Here is a 15466-nt window from a genome sequence, read left to right on the forward strand (position 1 = left end):
TGAACCCAGGAGGCAGAGATTGCAGTGAGCCGAGCTGTTGCCATTGCACTCCAGCCTAGGCAACAAGAGCAAAACTTTGTTTCAAAAATAAAAAAATAAAAAAAAAGAAGGACTGCGGCCCCTGCCCGGAGCACTCCGCCCTCCACTTCTCCCGCCCTGCAGCCTGGAAGACCGCTTCAGCCTTTACCTCTGCTTCCCCTGCCATGCCATGGAGAAGAGCCCAAGCCGCCAGAGTCTTGGCTCCCAGCAGGCGGCGGCTTGGCCTCCCAGTGTGGACTCTTTGTCCAGGGTCAACTGTATTATGAAGAAGTAATTCCAGGAGGCTATCACCTGAACCAGTAAAGCTTGGATTATGCCCAAGGGAAGGAGATAACCTGGATACAGATGACCAGAAAGCATTATGTTAAGAGCCACTGACATTTGAAGATCATCAGAAGGGAAGATAAAACATCTCAAAAATTGTAATTGCCTCCACTTCTCATTCAGAGAATTCAGCGCATACAAAATCAGCTTCTGTTGTATCATCAGATTCCATTTCAACTTCTGCCAACAAGTTTTCTCCTGATTTTAGGGTCCTGAGGGAGCCTAACAAGTTAGCAGAAATGGAAGAACCACCCTTGCTTCAAGGAGAAAATATTAAAGACATGGCCAAAGATGTAACTTATACATGTCCATTCACTGGTGTTGTACGAGGAATTCTGACTGGCACAAATCATAGGTTATATTTCAAAACCATGGAACAGGATCCCCCAATTTTTTTAGATGCTTCTCTTGGTGTAATAAGTAGAGTAGAAAAAATTTGTGGTGCTTCTAGTCGAGGTGAAAATTTTTATGGACTAGAAACTGTGTGTAAGGATATTAGGAATGTACGATATGCTCATAAACCTGAGGAGCAAACAAGAATATCCATATTTGAGAATCTAATGAAATACGCATTTCCTGTCTCTAATAACCTGCCATTTTTGCTTTTGAATACAAAGAAGTATTCCCTGAAAATGGGTGGAAGCTATATATATACGATTTTGGAGTATAGAAGGCAGGGAATTCCAAATGAAAGCTGGAGAATAACAAAGATAAATGAACGATATGAACTTTGTGATACATACCCTGCCCTCCTGGTTGTGCCAGCAAATATTCCTGATGAAGAATTAAAGAGAGTGACATTCTTCAGATCAAAAGGACATATCCCAGTTTTATCATGGATTCATCCTGAAAGTCAAGCCACAATCACTGGGTGTAGCCAGCCCATGGTTGGAGTGAGTGGAAAGCGAAACAAAGATGAAAAATACCTTCAAGCTTTCATGGATTCCAATGCCCAATCTCACAAAGTCTTTATATTTGATGCCCAGCCAAGTGTTAATGCTGTTGCCAATAAGGTGGAGGTTATGAAAGTGAAGATGCCTATCAAAATGCTGAACTAGTTTTTCTGGATATCCACAATATTCGTGTTATGAGAGAATCATTACAAAAACTTAAGGCGATTGTGTACACCAACATTGAGGAAACTCACTGGTTGTCTAACACGGAATCTACTCATTGGCTAGAACATATTAAGCTTATGCTTGCAGGGGCTCTTAGGATTGCTGACAAGGTAGAGTCAGGGAAGATGCCTGTGGTAGTGCATTGCAGTGATGGCTGGGATCACACAGCTCAGCTCACTTCCTTTACCATGCTCATGTTGGGTGGATACTATCGAACCATCCGAGGATTTAAAGTCCTTGTGGAGAAAGAATGGCTAAGCTTTGGACATGGATTTCAAGTAAGAGTTGGCCATGGAGATGAGAGTCATGCAGATGCAGACAGATCACCTGTTTTTCTTCAATTTATTGACCGTGTCTGCAGATGACAAGACAGTTTCCTACCACATTTAAATTCAATGAGTATTTTCTCATTACTATTTTGGATCACCTCCACAGCTGCTTCTTCAGAACATTCCTCTGTAACAGTGAACAACAAAGAGGAAAAGAGAATCTTCCTAAAAGGACTGTGTCCCTGTGGTCTTACATAAATAGCCAACTGGAAGACTTCGCTAATCCTCTCTATGGGAGATATTCCAGTCATGTCCTTTATCCAATAGCCAGCATTTGCCACCTAGAGCTCTGGGTGGGATATTACATAAGGTGGAATCCACGGATGAAACCACAGGAACCTATTCACGACAGATATAAAAAACTTCTTGCTAAACAAGCAGAGCTTCAGAAAAAAGTAGAGGAACTACAGAGAGTGATTTTAACAGATCATCGTCATCCTCAGAGATAGCCAGCTCTCCTGCACAATGTGTCACTCCTGTCCAAACGGTTGTATAAAGGATTGTAAGATCAGGGGCATCATTGCTACACACTCTTCATTACACTGGCAGCACTATGAGTAGAAAGTCTTCCGAATCTAGAACCCATCTATGAGAGAAAGTTCAGTCACTTTGTTTATTTTAAATCTCTCTAGGATGAATTTAGAACTGTAGCAGTGCAGGTGGCTTAAGTGAAATAACTCCATATGTAATTACATGATTATGGCACTAATCTTTTAAGTATCCAAAGAATATTAAAATACTTCAATCCTGGATCCACAGTGTGAACAAGTTTCCATTAAAAGGCAGATGCTATTACAAATTTTGGCATCAGATAACATTAAAATAAAACCATTTAGAAATATACTCTGTGCTCACTGTGCAGAGGAACATCAGTTTTCAAACCATTGGGCCTTGAAGTCATGACAGATCAAAATTATCTGATACCTTTTCTCCATTCTAGGTTTTTCTTTTTTGCGGTAATTGATTTACCTTGATCACTTTTCAGCTTCCATATTCTTCACATAGTGAAAGGCAGTGTTGAAGATATTATTGTGTAGTAGTAGTTGAAAATTGTTGCTGTCATTATTGACATACTTAACAGGTATTAGCAAGTTGATCCAAAATTAGAGGCCTTATGGATGTGCTTGGGGGAAGATGAAGGGGAGAAAGTAGCCATACAGGGGTTCAAAGAATTCCATGCCCTTCAGATTAGCCCAATTACCAGAAACATCATGGAAGATATTTTAAAAACTAATTTTTTTTAATAATTACACAAACAGTGCATTATTTTTAATAATACACAAACAGTGTATTTCACTTGGTTTGTGTTTTCTGAACACACAGAAGCTAATCGGCAAGTTTTTAAGAAGTATTTTAAAATCTTACTATGATTGACACTTTTTCTGAAGTTTGTATAAATAGATTATGGTGAGAAGTACTAAGCTCAAATTTTACATTACATTTTTTCTTTGCAAATCCTATAATTCCACCGAATGATTAAGTCTACTGAAGAACATATTACATATAAAAGATGCATTACAATTGCAAAGCCAGTAAAAGAAATCTTGCTTCACTGTTTACCTGCTACAAGTAAGAGTTTGGTGCTGGTAGAAACATTTGACTTTGATATCCATTTTATTCTATATGAGAGCCATATGTAATGTACTGTAACAAAGGAGCTTCTGTCCCTTGGTCTTTTAATTAAAAGAAATTCCAACTGACTTTCAAACTTAAAAAAAAAAAAAAAAGCCTACTAAGAAATGAGAAAAAATATTGCAAATAATATATTTGGTAGAAGTTAATATCCAGAATGTATAAACAACTTTTAAACTCAACAAAAAAGTGAATAACCCAATTTAAAAATGGGCAAAACTCTCAATAGATGTTTCTACAAAGCGCATATACAAATTCCCAAGAAGAATTTGAAGAGATGCTCAAAATCACGAATCTTTAGAGAAATAAAAGCAAAATCCTAATGAGATATTACCTCATACTCATTAGGATGGCCACTATTAAACAAGAAAAAATAACAAATGTTTTCAAGGATGTAGAAAAATTGGGACACTTGTGCACTGATGGTAAAAATAATAATAATAATGCAGCCATTATAAAAAATATTACAGGGGTTTCTCAGAATTTCTGGATATCTATCTAAATGTGCAAAGCAGGACCTGAAAGAAACATTTGCACACCCATGTTTATAACAGAATTACTCTCAAAATACAAAAGGTAGAAGCTACTTAAATGTCCCTTGATAGATAAGTAAAGAAAATATGATATATGTATTTTATGATATGTATTTTATCATATAATATATATTTTATCATGTGATATACAATGAAAAATTATTTAAAAAGGAAATCTTATCACATGCTACAATAACTATAAATGTTTAGGACATGATGTTAAGTGAAATATGCCAGGAAACAAAGTGACAGTGAGTGCATGATTCCACCTATGAGATATCTTAAGTAGTCCAATCATAGAAACAGAAAGTAGAAGGTGTGTGTCTGGGGCTTAGGAGAAGGTAAAATGGGCAGTTGTTGTTTAATGGGTATTAAGTTTTAGTTTTACAATGGAAAAGCTCTGGAAGCCTGTTGCATAACAATGCGGATATATGTAATACTACTAAATTATGCAATTACAAAGGTATAGAATCACAAATTTTGTTATGTGTTTTTATTACAATTAAAAATATGGTAAAGTGAAACATAAAAGAGATATAGACTTATAAACTTTTCAGAATATTACCTTCAAATTACAAAAGTATTTTCCTCACATAAACATTATATGGATTCATCAATAAACACATGGATAAATTAAGACTATTTACATGACTACTCTCCTGAACAAGATAAAACAACTTTCTACAACAGCCAACAAAGAAATATGCAAGATAAGTTGTGAACAAATGGAATATATTTATAGAGGCAAACAAACATACATGCTTTTATTGGTGATAGTTATGGCTGATTCATATTTTAATTAAACCCCGCATTGACTTAAGGTGTACACATACAGATGCAGATTTACATCCAAAATCACAATACATAGGTAAAACCAAACACAATACACGAATGTCAAGGAACCTACCCTAAAAAAGAAACACAGTAATACCAAATTGCAAAACAAAAATGAGAGAAACATTAACCAATAAACTCCTATATAAAACATAGATGTACTATTAGGGAAGAATCCTCCTAGATAACGACAGTTTACAACTGTGACTGTGCACCCGTGGTGAGCAGGGATTTTCAATCATGACTGCGTTAGGGAATGCTCAAGGGGGCAGACAGTGCCACCTCCAGAGAAGCCACTGCTGTGATACGGGACACACCGGGCAGTGCGGGTTGGGGCAGCTGAAGCGCTGGCTTGGGAGTCTCCGAGGGCGCCCCGGCCCAAGAGACACCCCTCACGGCCTCCAGCGCCCGGCAGGACACCGCCACTCTGGGGTCCCTCCTCTTCCTGCTGCTGCTGCTGCTGCCCCTGCTGCGGTCCTCTGCGCCTGCAGTCCCCACTGGGCGCCTGACTCCTTCCTGGAGTGCGGAAGTCCTGTTCCTTCTGGAGCGACAGACAACTTTTCTCCCGGCCTCCTTGCTTGCTCGCCTGCCAGGTGCAGGACCCGAGATCTGAGCTGGTCCTGCGTCTTTGAGGAGCTGGGCGCCCGATTGTGAAAACAAGGAGGCGAGCTGCTGGGAGAAGGGGCAACAGAAACGCCAGGCTCATGGGGCCGCTGGCGGCGACGCGGGCAGCGCTGGCTGCTGCCTAGACCAGATGGTCAGATGTACCAGAGGTCGCCATCGTCCCCACCCTTTGTCCCCTAACCGGCATTCATACATTCATTCTGTGCTCAAGAAACGGAGGCGGCAGTAGGAGCTGCTGCTCCAGGAGGCGGAGTGGCCTGGCAGGGGCACACAGTTGCCATCTGCTACCAGCCGAGCTTGTCTGCAGCCTGGGCCCTCGAATGCTCCCCCTTGTACAGGACACACTGCAGCCCTTGTCCTGCTTGCTCCCCCACCTGCTATGCAAAATGATCAGGTACCAGATCTCCGGCATTCCTGGCAAGTGTAGCGCGGTGGGGAGGCAGCAGGGAGGAGGGGTTTGCCAAGAGCCCTGAAGAGAGGTTCTTGGCCTAGGGAGGAAAGAGAGGTGGCTGGCTGGTTCTAGTTGTAGGTAGAGGAGCGGCAAACTCCATGGAACCTTGTCTTTTCAGGAAGACTTCGGTTCAATTTTTTTAAACTGTTTCTTATTTCTTTATTATTATTATTATGTTTTAGCAACTAGCATCTGCATTTTTTAAAATTTTACTTTAGGTTCTGGGATACATTTGCAGAACGTGAAGGTCTGTTACACAGGTATACACTTGCCATAGTGGTTTGCTGCACCTACCAACCCATCATCTAGATTTTAAGCCCCACCTTCATTAGTATTTGTCCTAATGGTCTCCTTCCCCTTTCCCCCATCCACTCCCCCGACAGGCACCAGTGTACGATATTCCCCTCCCTATGTCCATGTGTTATCATTGTTCAGCTCCCACTTATGAGTGAGAACATGCAGTGTTTGGTTTTCTGTTCCCGTGTTAGTTTGCTGAGAATGATGGTTTCCAGCTTCATCCATGTCCCTACAAAGGACATGGACTCATTCTTTTTTATGCCTGCATAGTAACATGGTATATGTGTGCCACATTTTCTTTATCTAGTCTATCATTGATGAGCATTTCGGTAGATTCCAAGTTTTTGTTATTGTAAATAGTGCTGCAAAGACATATGTATGCATGTGTCTTTATAGTAGAATGATTAAAGAGCTTCTGCACAGCAAAAGAAATTATCATCAGAGTGAACAGGCAACCTACAGAATGAAAGAACATTTTCGCAATCTATCCATCTGACAAAGGTCTAATATCCAGAATCTACAAGGAACTTAAACAAATTTACAAGAAAAAAACAAACCCTATCAAAAAGTGGGCAAATGATATAAACAGATGCTTCTCAAAAGAAGACATTTATGCGTCCAACAAACATATGAAAAAAAGCTCATCATCACTGGTCATTAGAGAAATGCAAATCGAAACCACAGTGAGATATCATCTCACGGCAGTTTGAATGGCAATCATTAAAAAGTCAGGAAACAACAGATGCTGGCAAGGATGTGGAGAAATAGGAATGCTTTTACACTGTTGGTGGGAGTGTAAATTACTTCAGCCATTGTAGAACACAGTGTGGCGATTCCTCAAGGATTTAGAACCAGAAATAACATTTGACCCAGCAATCCCATTACTGGCTATATGCCCAGTTCAATTTGTATCTGTTCTCCACCAGCCTGAGCCTCTGAGAACAGAGGAGATAGGGCTCTTTAAAATCAACTTGGCCATAATGGTCTGGACCCTTGCCCCAGGGCAGACCTCCTTCTGGGGCTCTTTGCAGCCTGGAAGCTCACACCTGTCCACCCCAGGTGTCTTTAATACAGGGTCTAGTTAGGTCTGGCTGGCAGGGATGCTGAGATGCAGCACGATCTTGCCAGATCTTTGCTGTTACAGGGTGGTTTAGCCGTCAGCACTCTGGACTGTTTTCCTCTCCTCCAGAAGCCCCCGTGAGCCTCAGTGTTGCTGGGCCCAGGCCCTGACTACCTCTCTATGGTCCCATCTTATCCCACCTAAGTGCACCAGGGCCTCACTCTGCCTTTTCCCCTTTCCCAGAACAGGCCCCATTCAACTCCAACAGGACATGCCTGGACCATGTGCACCCCTCTTCAGTGTTAAAACATAGAAAATAATTCCTTTTTTTTTCATTGAACATGTAACTGATTTAACATGTAAGGAGATCAGCTTCGTGTGTAGATATGCATGTAAATATATATAAAAGTTCTAACAATGTGGGAAGATTAACATCCTTACACTTTGTTCAATGATTTTACATAGTGTTTTTTTTTAACCATTTCTCGCACACTTTTTTTTTTTTTAATTTTTGAGACAGATTCTTGCTTTGTTGCCCAAGCTGGGGTACAGCTGCAAAATCTCAGCACACTGCAGCCTCTGCCTCCTGAGTTCAAGAGATTCTCATGCATCAGCCACTCGAGTAGCTGGAATTACAGGCATGCGTCATCAGCTGTTTTTTGTGTTTTTAGTAGAGACAGAGTTTCACCATCCTGGCCTCAACTGACCTGCCCGCTTTAGCCTCGCAAAATGTTGAGATAACTGGTATTAGCCAACATGCCCAGCCTACCTGTCACTATCTCTATGTTTATTTGTTCAGTGGGAAAATTCTCAGTGAAGACAACTTAGTATGATGGAGATAAGCTTATGCAATCAGTCATTGATAGATGCTTAGTGGAAAAACTTTCATTTCCCATTTACAGCTCTCAGAGCTAGGATTAAAAACTCCTAGTCAAAAACTCATGTGATGAGAAGTTGTAGCATGCCCTCATTTTCTACATATCCACCTGCATTTACGGTTGCCTTTCAAACTTGCTAGAAGGGAAAGAAGTGGGGATGTGTCCCCGTTAGAGCTACTCTCCTCCACCTAGTGGGTTTCTAGTTTGTGCACTGTCCAGATGGCCCCGGAGCTGATGGTCAAAGGGAAGAGGTCATGTTTGTCACGAGAATGCTTTGCTGCATCAGGATTCAGTGAAGCTCTTCACTGCCTGGAACTCATGCAGTCTCCAGAAGCAGGATGGAACTCAGAAATCATCACTGAGTTTAGGAAGTGAGGACAGAAGTTGAGGGATGCCCACAGGAGAGAGGCAAAATGCTCCCTTCAGATTTCCAAGTGGTTGCTGCTGCTTCTTGCATCAGCCTTGCTTCTGACCACAATGTGTTCCTAGTCCCTTCTTCTTGGCATTTTACTGTTTGTGTCCAAGGAAAGGAGTCCTGGATGGCAGTGATGAGAAGGATGCCTGCCTGCTAAAGCTGATCCCCTGGTGAGCTCTGCAGCCTGTTAAGCAGAGCCTGAAATTCTTTCTCACTGAGTGGTGATTCAGACCGTGGAGGGTCCTCCTCCTGTGGATCTGCATTCAGAAGAGATTGTGCCTTTTCCTGAAACTCTGAGGTTGGTAGGAGATCATGCCGATGGCTGGTTTGGTTGCTTCAGCAGATGGGATGGCTCCTTCTTTGCTTGTGTCACAGGGGAGACTCAGTGTACACAGGCTGCTAAAGTGCTCCTGCTCCAGGTTCCCATTGAATCATGACATCCTGGGACTGCTTGCCCAAGCCCCATCAATGCTGAAGGTGGGATGTGTCTTGTTGACCCAGATCCTTAAATTGTGGCTAAGGATAACCATGCTGAGACTGTGCCTTTAAGGCAGAACTTCCAGGCCAGTTTCTCATTTTTCTTGTCATCCTGATATTTTCCCTCACACAGAGGCCAGAAACAAGTCTGTGTATGGGAAATCCCCTACTCCTAGAGTTGGTACCATTGACACATGACTCCTAAGTGCCAGAGAGGTTGGGAGATCTCTCCCATCTGCACAGCCAGAGTGGTGTGAGCAACATGACCCTTGGTGCCTGGCTCATGCAGCCTGCAGAGGGATCCAAAGATTCACAGGATGTGGGAGATGGAGGAAGAGCTGGTACAAATGACAGGTGGCTGGTGAAAGAATAGGAGGCAGGAAGAGGATGGGACTTGCCTGGGGCAGTGCACATGTTTTGTTCCAGCCAAACAGTCAGATGAGGTCTTGGTCTAGGACCTGGTGCCAGGGAATTCACAAGCCGCCTTCTGCTGTGGCCTGGGAGCTGAGGTCTTTGGTTCTGAAACCAAATGTAAATTTTGGACTCTGGAATGCCTGTCTGTTTAGCCAGTTTCTCTCTAATGGTGATTCCAGGAAAGGATTTCTCCTGGAAATTTTTGAGGACTCTTCTCAAAGGCTTCAATGAGTACACTGGTTTGTGATTGAGTGATGGATGTCCCTTTCCTTCTGCCTTCATATTTGGCTTATATAATAAATTTAACCATGACAGTTATGATCATATCATTCTTGACAATAGAGGAAACTTCAAGTCATTATTGATGACACCATAGCCTCATTCTCCTACATTAAACATTCTCCTACATTTAACTTCCTGCATTTTCCATGTCAACTATCTAGAAAACCTAAAAACATGAAATACTAAAATTTAGAAATAAAGACCTCAATAGGTACCAATTATAAAAGTAAATCCAAGAAGAAACAGAATATATGAATACACGTATAACAAGTAAAGAGATTTACTTAATTAAAAATATCACAAAAAGAGAAGCCCAGAGTCACATGGCTTAACTGGTAAATTCTACCAAAAATTTAGTGAAAAATTAATGCCAACTCATCACAAACCTTTCCAGAAAATACAAGACAGTTATTGGGAACACTACCTGATTTTTTTCTGTGAGGTCAGTATTACCCTCATACTAAAGCCAGACAAAAGCATCACAGGTAAATATGAATATGGATGAATTTCCCTGATAAATACATACAGAAATTCTCAAAAAAAAGAATGAAATGAATCAAGAACATATCAAAATAATTGTACACTAAGACCAAGTGGTATTATGTCACAAACGCAATGTTGACTTATCTAATAATCAATCAATGCATTACACAAAGTAATAGATAAAGCAAAGTAACAGAAAGATCCCTGCAACAGACACATAGAGCGTTTGACCAATCCAATATTTATTCACAATTAATCTCCCTAGAAAGGAGGAGTACAAGCAAACCTTCTAGGTCTATTAAAGGGCATCAGTGAAAAACTCATGGCTAACCCCATAATAATAAAATACTGGTTGTTGTGTCTTGACATTTGAGAAGAAGACAAAAATGTTAACATCCCATGAAATTATATATGAAAAATAAACAAAATCATCCATGTGGGAAAATAAGAGGTTAGAATTGTCTATCATTGCAGAAGACATAAACTTGAATATAAAAGTTTATAAGAAAGTAATTGAAACCCACTAACACTAATAAATGAGTTCAGCAAGGTCATAAGATACAAAATCAATATACAAAGTTCAGTTTTACATTTATGTACTAATAATGATAAACCTGAAAATAAAATTAAGAAAACAATTCCATTTGTATTTGTATGAAAAAGAAAGAAATATTTAGGAGTATACTTAAACAAATGTAATTTTAAACTGAAAAAAAGTTCTTAAACTTTTTAAAAACTGAAAAAAGTAGGCATGAATGTTCATTTAGCTAATATTATTACATTATCAATTGTATCCATTTAAACTCCATAGAATAAAATAAAATATATTTTAGCATTATTTTTATTTTAATAAATAAAAGTTGGCTTAGAACTCATATACAAAATATAAAGCAAACTAATTCTATGTGTCCAGAAAAGTCTATCCTAATTTTTCTATTTTACATGTAGTATAAATCGAACAGATTTTGTTTCATATTTTATAATGGATCTTCAGATAAAATCCAAATTGTTAAATATATGAAATTGATTATAAGCTTACCAATGAGGTTTTTACTCATTGTAGGAATTTAGAGAACATTAAGTTGCAAAGACAGAAGCAAATATTTTTGCATGAATTATGAAGGAGAATACTCACAGGAGTGCTTCCCAGTTTTATCAAGTGACTCATACAATCTTACTTTAGGAAAAACTGCCTCTCATTTTAGACACTCGTTCATAGCAGATTCTAAGTAGAACCAGCACCAAGTTCATATGCAGGAAAACTGCTGACTGTAGAGGATTTTGTCTCCTGGCTGATGACATGATTCTGTCTTTCATAAGCTATTCCAAAACTTCCATAATGATGGTAGAGTTCAGTAAAGTGGAGTGCCAGGATTACCATCCCCATGCTCCTGGCAAGCAGCACCATCGCCTCTGAGCATGGTGACACAGGGCATGCCATTGACACCCACCTTGCTGCTGTTCACCTCCACGTACTAAGTTGCTGTACACTTTGCAGTGGAACTCCACCTTGTGGCGTCTGGTTGGCCAGAGGCCCTGTGGTTTGAATGGGATGTTCAGAAGAACACATTGAGCTCAGAGGCTGCCCACCATCCTGCCCCCTGCCCATGGGCCGCAGCCCTCACCCAGCTGTCCAGCATGCATGTCTGCTGAAGGCTGCTGCACTTGTTCTCCATCACAGAGGTGAAGTGACAGCAATCTGATGGCACCACACTCCATGACCAGGCTCTACTGCTGTTGCCACAGCTCCAGGTGGAATGGTGGGTGAGCCAAGGACAGGTCCCACCTTCCACATGCAGGCCACACTGCCATCAACTTCCAGGCCCACTTCAATGTCCTGATATGATGCTTTACTTGGAACTCTTGTGGTTCTTCAGCCAGGAGATGGAGAGAATGCGGTTGCCAGTAGCCAGGCAGCCAAAGTTGGTTTGGGTGGACAGCATGGCTGGCAGTTTCCTGTCTGTCCACTGGGGCCAAGTCCAGTAAGGGGCCTCTGCTCATGGAAGTGCATGTGAAGGCCATAGCTCAGGTGAGGAGCAGAGGTCCATCTGACCAGACCCCCAGTCCAAGGCCACTCCTGCCCACATGCAGCGTCAGTTTTCCCTCCTAAGCACGAAGAGTGTTGGCCTTTCAAGGACCTCTGCCTGAAATGAATGAGGCTCCCAGGAGCTTCAACACAATATCCTCACCCAGTCATGCTCACAGCTCGGCCATGTGTCTCCTCCCATTCCCTCTGCTTCCCCCAAGCAGCTTTTCTTGCTGAGATGTCGGGGTGCTTCATCCTGGCCTGAAAGCCTCGGGGCATAAGGGAGTCTCCATGGGAGCCCCAACCCATGCAGGGAGGCACACAGGGAGAGCCCCCACCAGGAAGGAGGCACAGCAGGTAACCCAGCTAAGTGAACAAGCCAGGACAGGCATTGAGAGCAGTTTACCAGGAGGGGAAACCCAGGCCTTTGCAGAGCTGGGAGCCTCAGAAGTAGCTGAGAAGCCTTGGCTTGCAAGCCGCAGAGCCCCTAAGCCACACCCTGCAGAGCTCCAGGGCCTGGCGGGCACTGGTGAGGATGGCGTCCGGGAGGCCTCAGCTCTCTTTTGTCCTAATGTCCAGGGCTGTCACCATTCCCTCCCTCACAGCTCAACCAGTTTTTTTTTTCTTTCTGGGGGCTGGGGTGGGGCTGCCTTCCTGCCTAAACTCATTTGTAGGCTCGACAGCCTTACCCACAGGAGAGAGGCACCAGGGGCCCAGGAAGGAGAAAGGAGGCAGCCCCTTTCTCACAGTGACCTCCTCGCCATTCACATGCAGCAATAGGCCCACATCTCAGAGGAGGATGCTGAGGCACAGGTGAGAGCAATGCAGAGAGACACTGGGAAGAGGTACCTCTCACAGCTCTGAGCTGTCCTCCAGGCCTCCAGGGGTGGTGGAAGGAGGCCCCTGGGTGATGAAGACAGCTCAACAGCTGTAGCAGAGGCTGTTCCCAGGACTGGTCGATGACAGTGACTCAACGCTGCCCACCCCTAGACTGTGCATTCTGAAAGTGGCCCATCAGTTACCCCCACAGCATGAGCCCACACCTGTCTGGACGGCCAGGTAGGCAGAGGTGAGCAGGGACTCAGAGGAAGGGCACTAAGGTGTGTGGACAGGAGCAGGGGCCTTTGGGGCAGGTGAGCCAGAAATTTTCATCCTCTTCTTGGGTTTGCTTCTCTCCTGGGGTCTGTTTTCCTTTTTCCATCTGCCTCTGTCTCCCTGGCTGTTTTCTCCTCGCTCACTTGCCTGCTCACCCCAGAGGTCCCAGGGGCCCAGCCCACTACCACTTGTCCCCAGGTTATAGCTGCCCCTTCCATGTCCATCCCAGGAGGGCCCTCATCTGCATGAGCACATCTTTGGGCTCCTCTGAAACGAGAAACCCCACCTCCCTTACAGACCTCTCCATGGCTGGACAAAGTCCACCTGCCATTGTTCCAGGCCAGAATGCCTGGACATTATCCCCCTAACTGCTCTCTCATACCCACAGCCCATCCCCAAAAACACTGTTGGCTCCCCTTTTCCAACCCTCACACCCACCCTCTCCTCCCACTGGGCTGTAGCTTTTGTCTCCTGGTGACTTAACCCCTTTATCTGCCCCATGGCAGCCACCTGAGCTTCTGTGCATTGCTGTGCTCACACCTGCAGTAGTAGAGCCCACATCAAAGTTCTCACAGGCCAGTCCTGGCCTCCTCACTGCTCCTGGAACCCCAGGGCTGTGTGCCCCAATCTCCCCATCTGTAGCATGGGTGTCTGCTCCCACCCCTGGCCTGCCACCCAGAGCCCAGGACAAAGCATCCAGAGTTATCTGGATGGCCCAATCTCACCTCCAGCGTGAGGGAATGCCAACCATTGTTTGACTCCGTGGAGGTCATCCCCCAGGCCTCAGTCCCTCACCTACCATTCACAAGTAACTTCATTAAAAAGCAGACAAGAGCAGGAACAGATAATTTCCAATAAGAAGACAATGATGGCCAACAAGTATGTAAAAAATGCTCAACATTGCCAATGATCAGAGAAAAGCCAATTAAAAACCACAATGAAATACAATTTTACACCATTCATAGTGGCTAATTATTTAAAAGCAAAAAAAAAGTCAGATATTGGCAAGGATACAGAGAACAGAGAATACTTATACATTGTTTGTGGTAATGTAAATTTCTACAACCTCTAAGGAAAACAGTACGGAGATTTCTCAAAAAACTCAAAATAGAACTTCCATTTGATATAGCATTCCCACTACTAGGTATCTATCCGAAGGAAAATAATTTATTACATAAAGAAGATACCCACACTCATATGTTTACTGCAGCTGTATTCATAATAGCAAAGATATGGAGTGAATTTAAATTTTGCTATACAGTTGTACCCTGGAATACTATTCTGCCATAAAAAAGAATAAAATCATGTCTTTTGCAGCAACATAAATGGAACTGGAGGCTTTTGCAGCAACATAAATGGAACTGGAGGCCATTACTGTAAATTAAATAACTCAGAAACAGAAATACAACGTTTTCTCCCTTACATGTGGGAGCTCAATAATTCATACACTTGGATATACAGACTGGAAAAATAGACACTGGAGGCTCAGAGAGATGGGAGGTTGGTAGGGGGGTTAGAAATGAGAAAGTACCTAATTGAAACAATGAGCACCATTCAGGTGATTCTTACACAAAAGCCCATACTTCATCACTATGCAACATGTCAGTGTAATGAAACTGCATTTGTATTGTCTAATATATTAATAAACAGAAAAAAAGACTTTTATCAAAACGGCAGATGGAATAGACCTCATAATTTTCATAAATATTTAGATTAGGCTGAAAAATAATTTTAATAAAAATAAAGGAATAATAATATTGTGTTTTAAGAATGGTATAAAAGATAATTTGATGAATTAGAGTAGTTAGCACTTAGCACAGACAATATGCAAGGCAACATTCTAAGCCATTAGACATTTGTAGACAGAATATCTCACAGTGTAAAATAATACAAATATTCATTGGCAATGACAAATTGACATATTTTCAATCATATTAGATAATATTAAAACCATTAAAAAATTTACTGTTTGTTTCATAATAAAGGATCATAATGTTAAATAATTTCATTAAAAAGTTTGACTAATTAGGCATAGAGGTAAATGGGCAGCATGTTGACCAGTAAACAGAGTATACACATTATTTTCAAAGACAAAACAAAATTATTTTATATTTATTTATTTATTTATTTATTTATCTGGGTGGGGGGAGCAGCT

General features: G+C 42.0%; 1 pseudogene; it reads left to right on the forward strand.

The window, feature by feature from the left end:
* Positions 1-208: 208 nt before the first annotated feature.
* Positions 209-2404, forward strand: LOC100450380 (myotubularin-related protein 2-like; annotated as a pseudogene).
* The last annotated feature ends 13062 nt before the right edge of the window (positions 2405-15466 follow it).

Source organism: Pongo abelii, chromosome 18 (genome assembly GCF_028885655.2).
Source record: "Pongo abelii isolate AG06213 chromosome 18, NHGRI_mPonAbe1-v2.0_pri, whole genome shotgun sequence".
Taxonomy (NCBI): Eukaryota; Metazoa; Chordata; class Mammalia; order Primates; family Hominidae; genus Pongo; species Pongo abelii.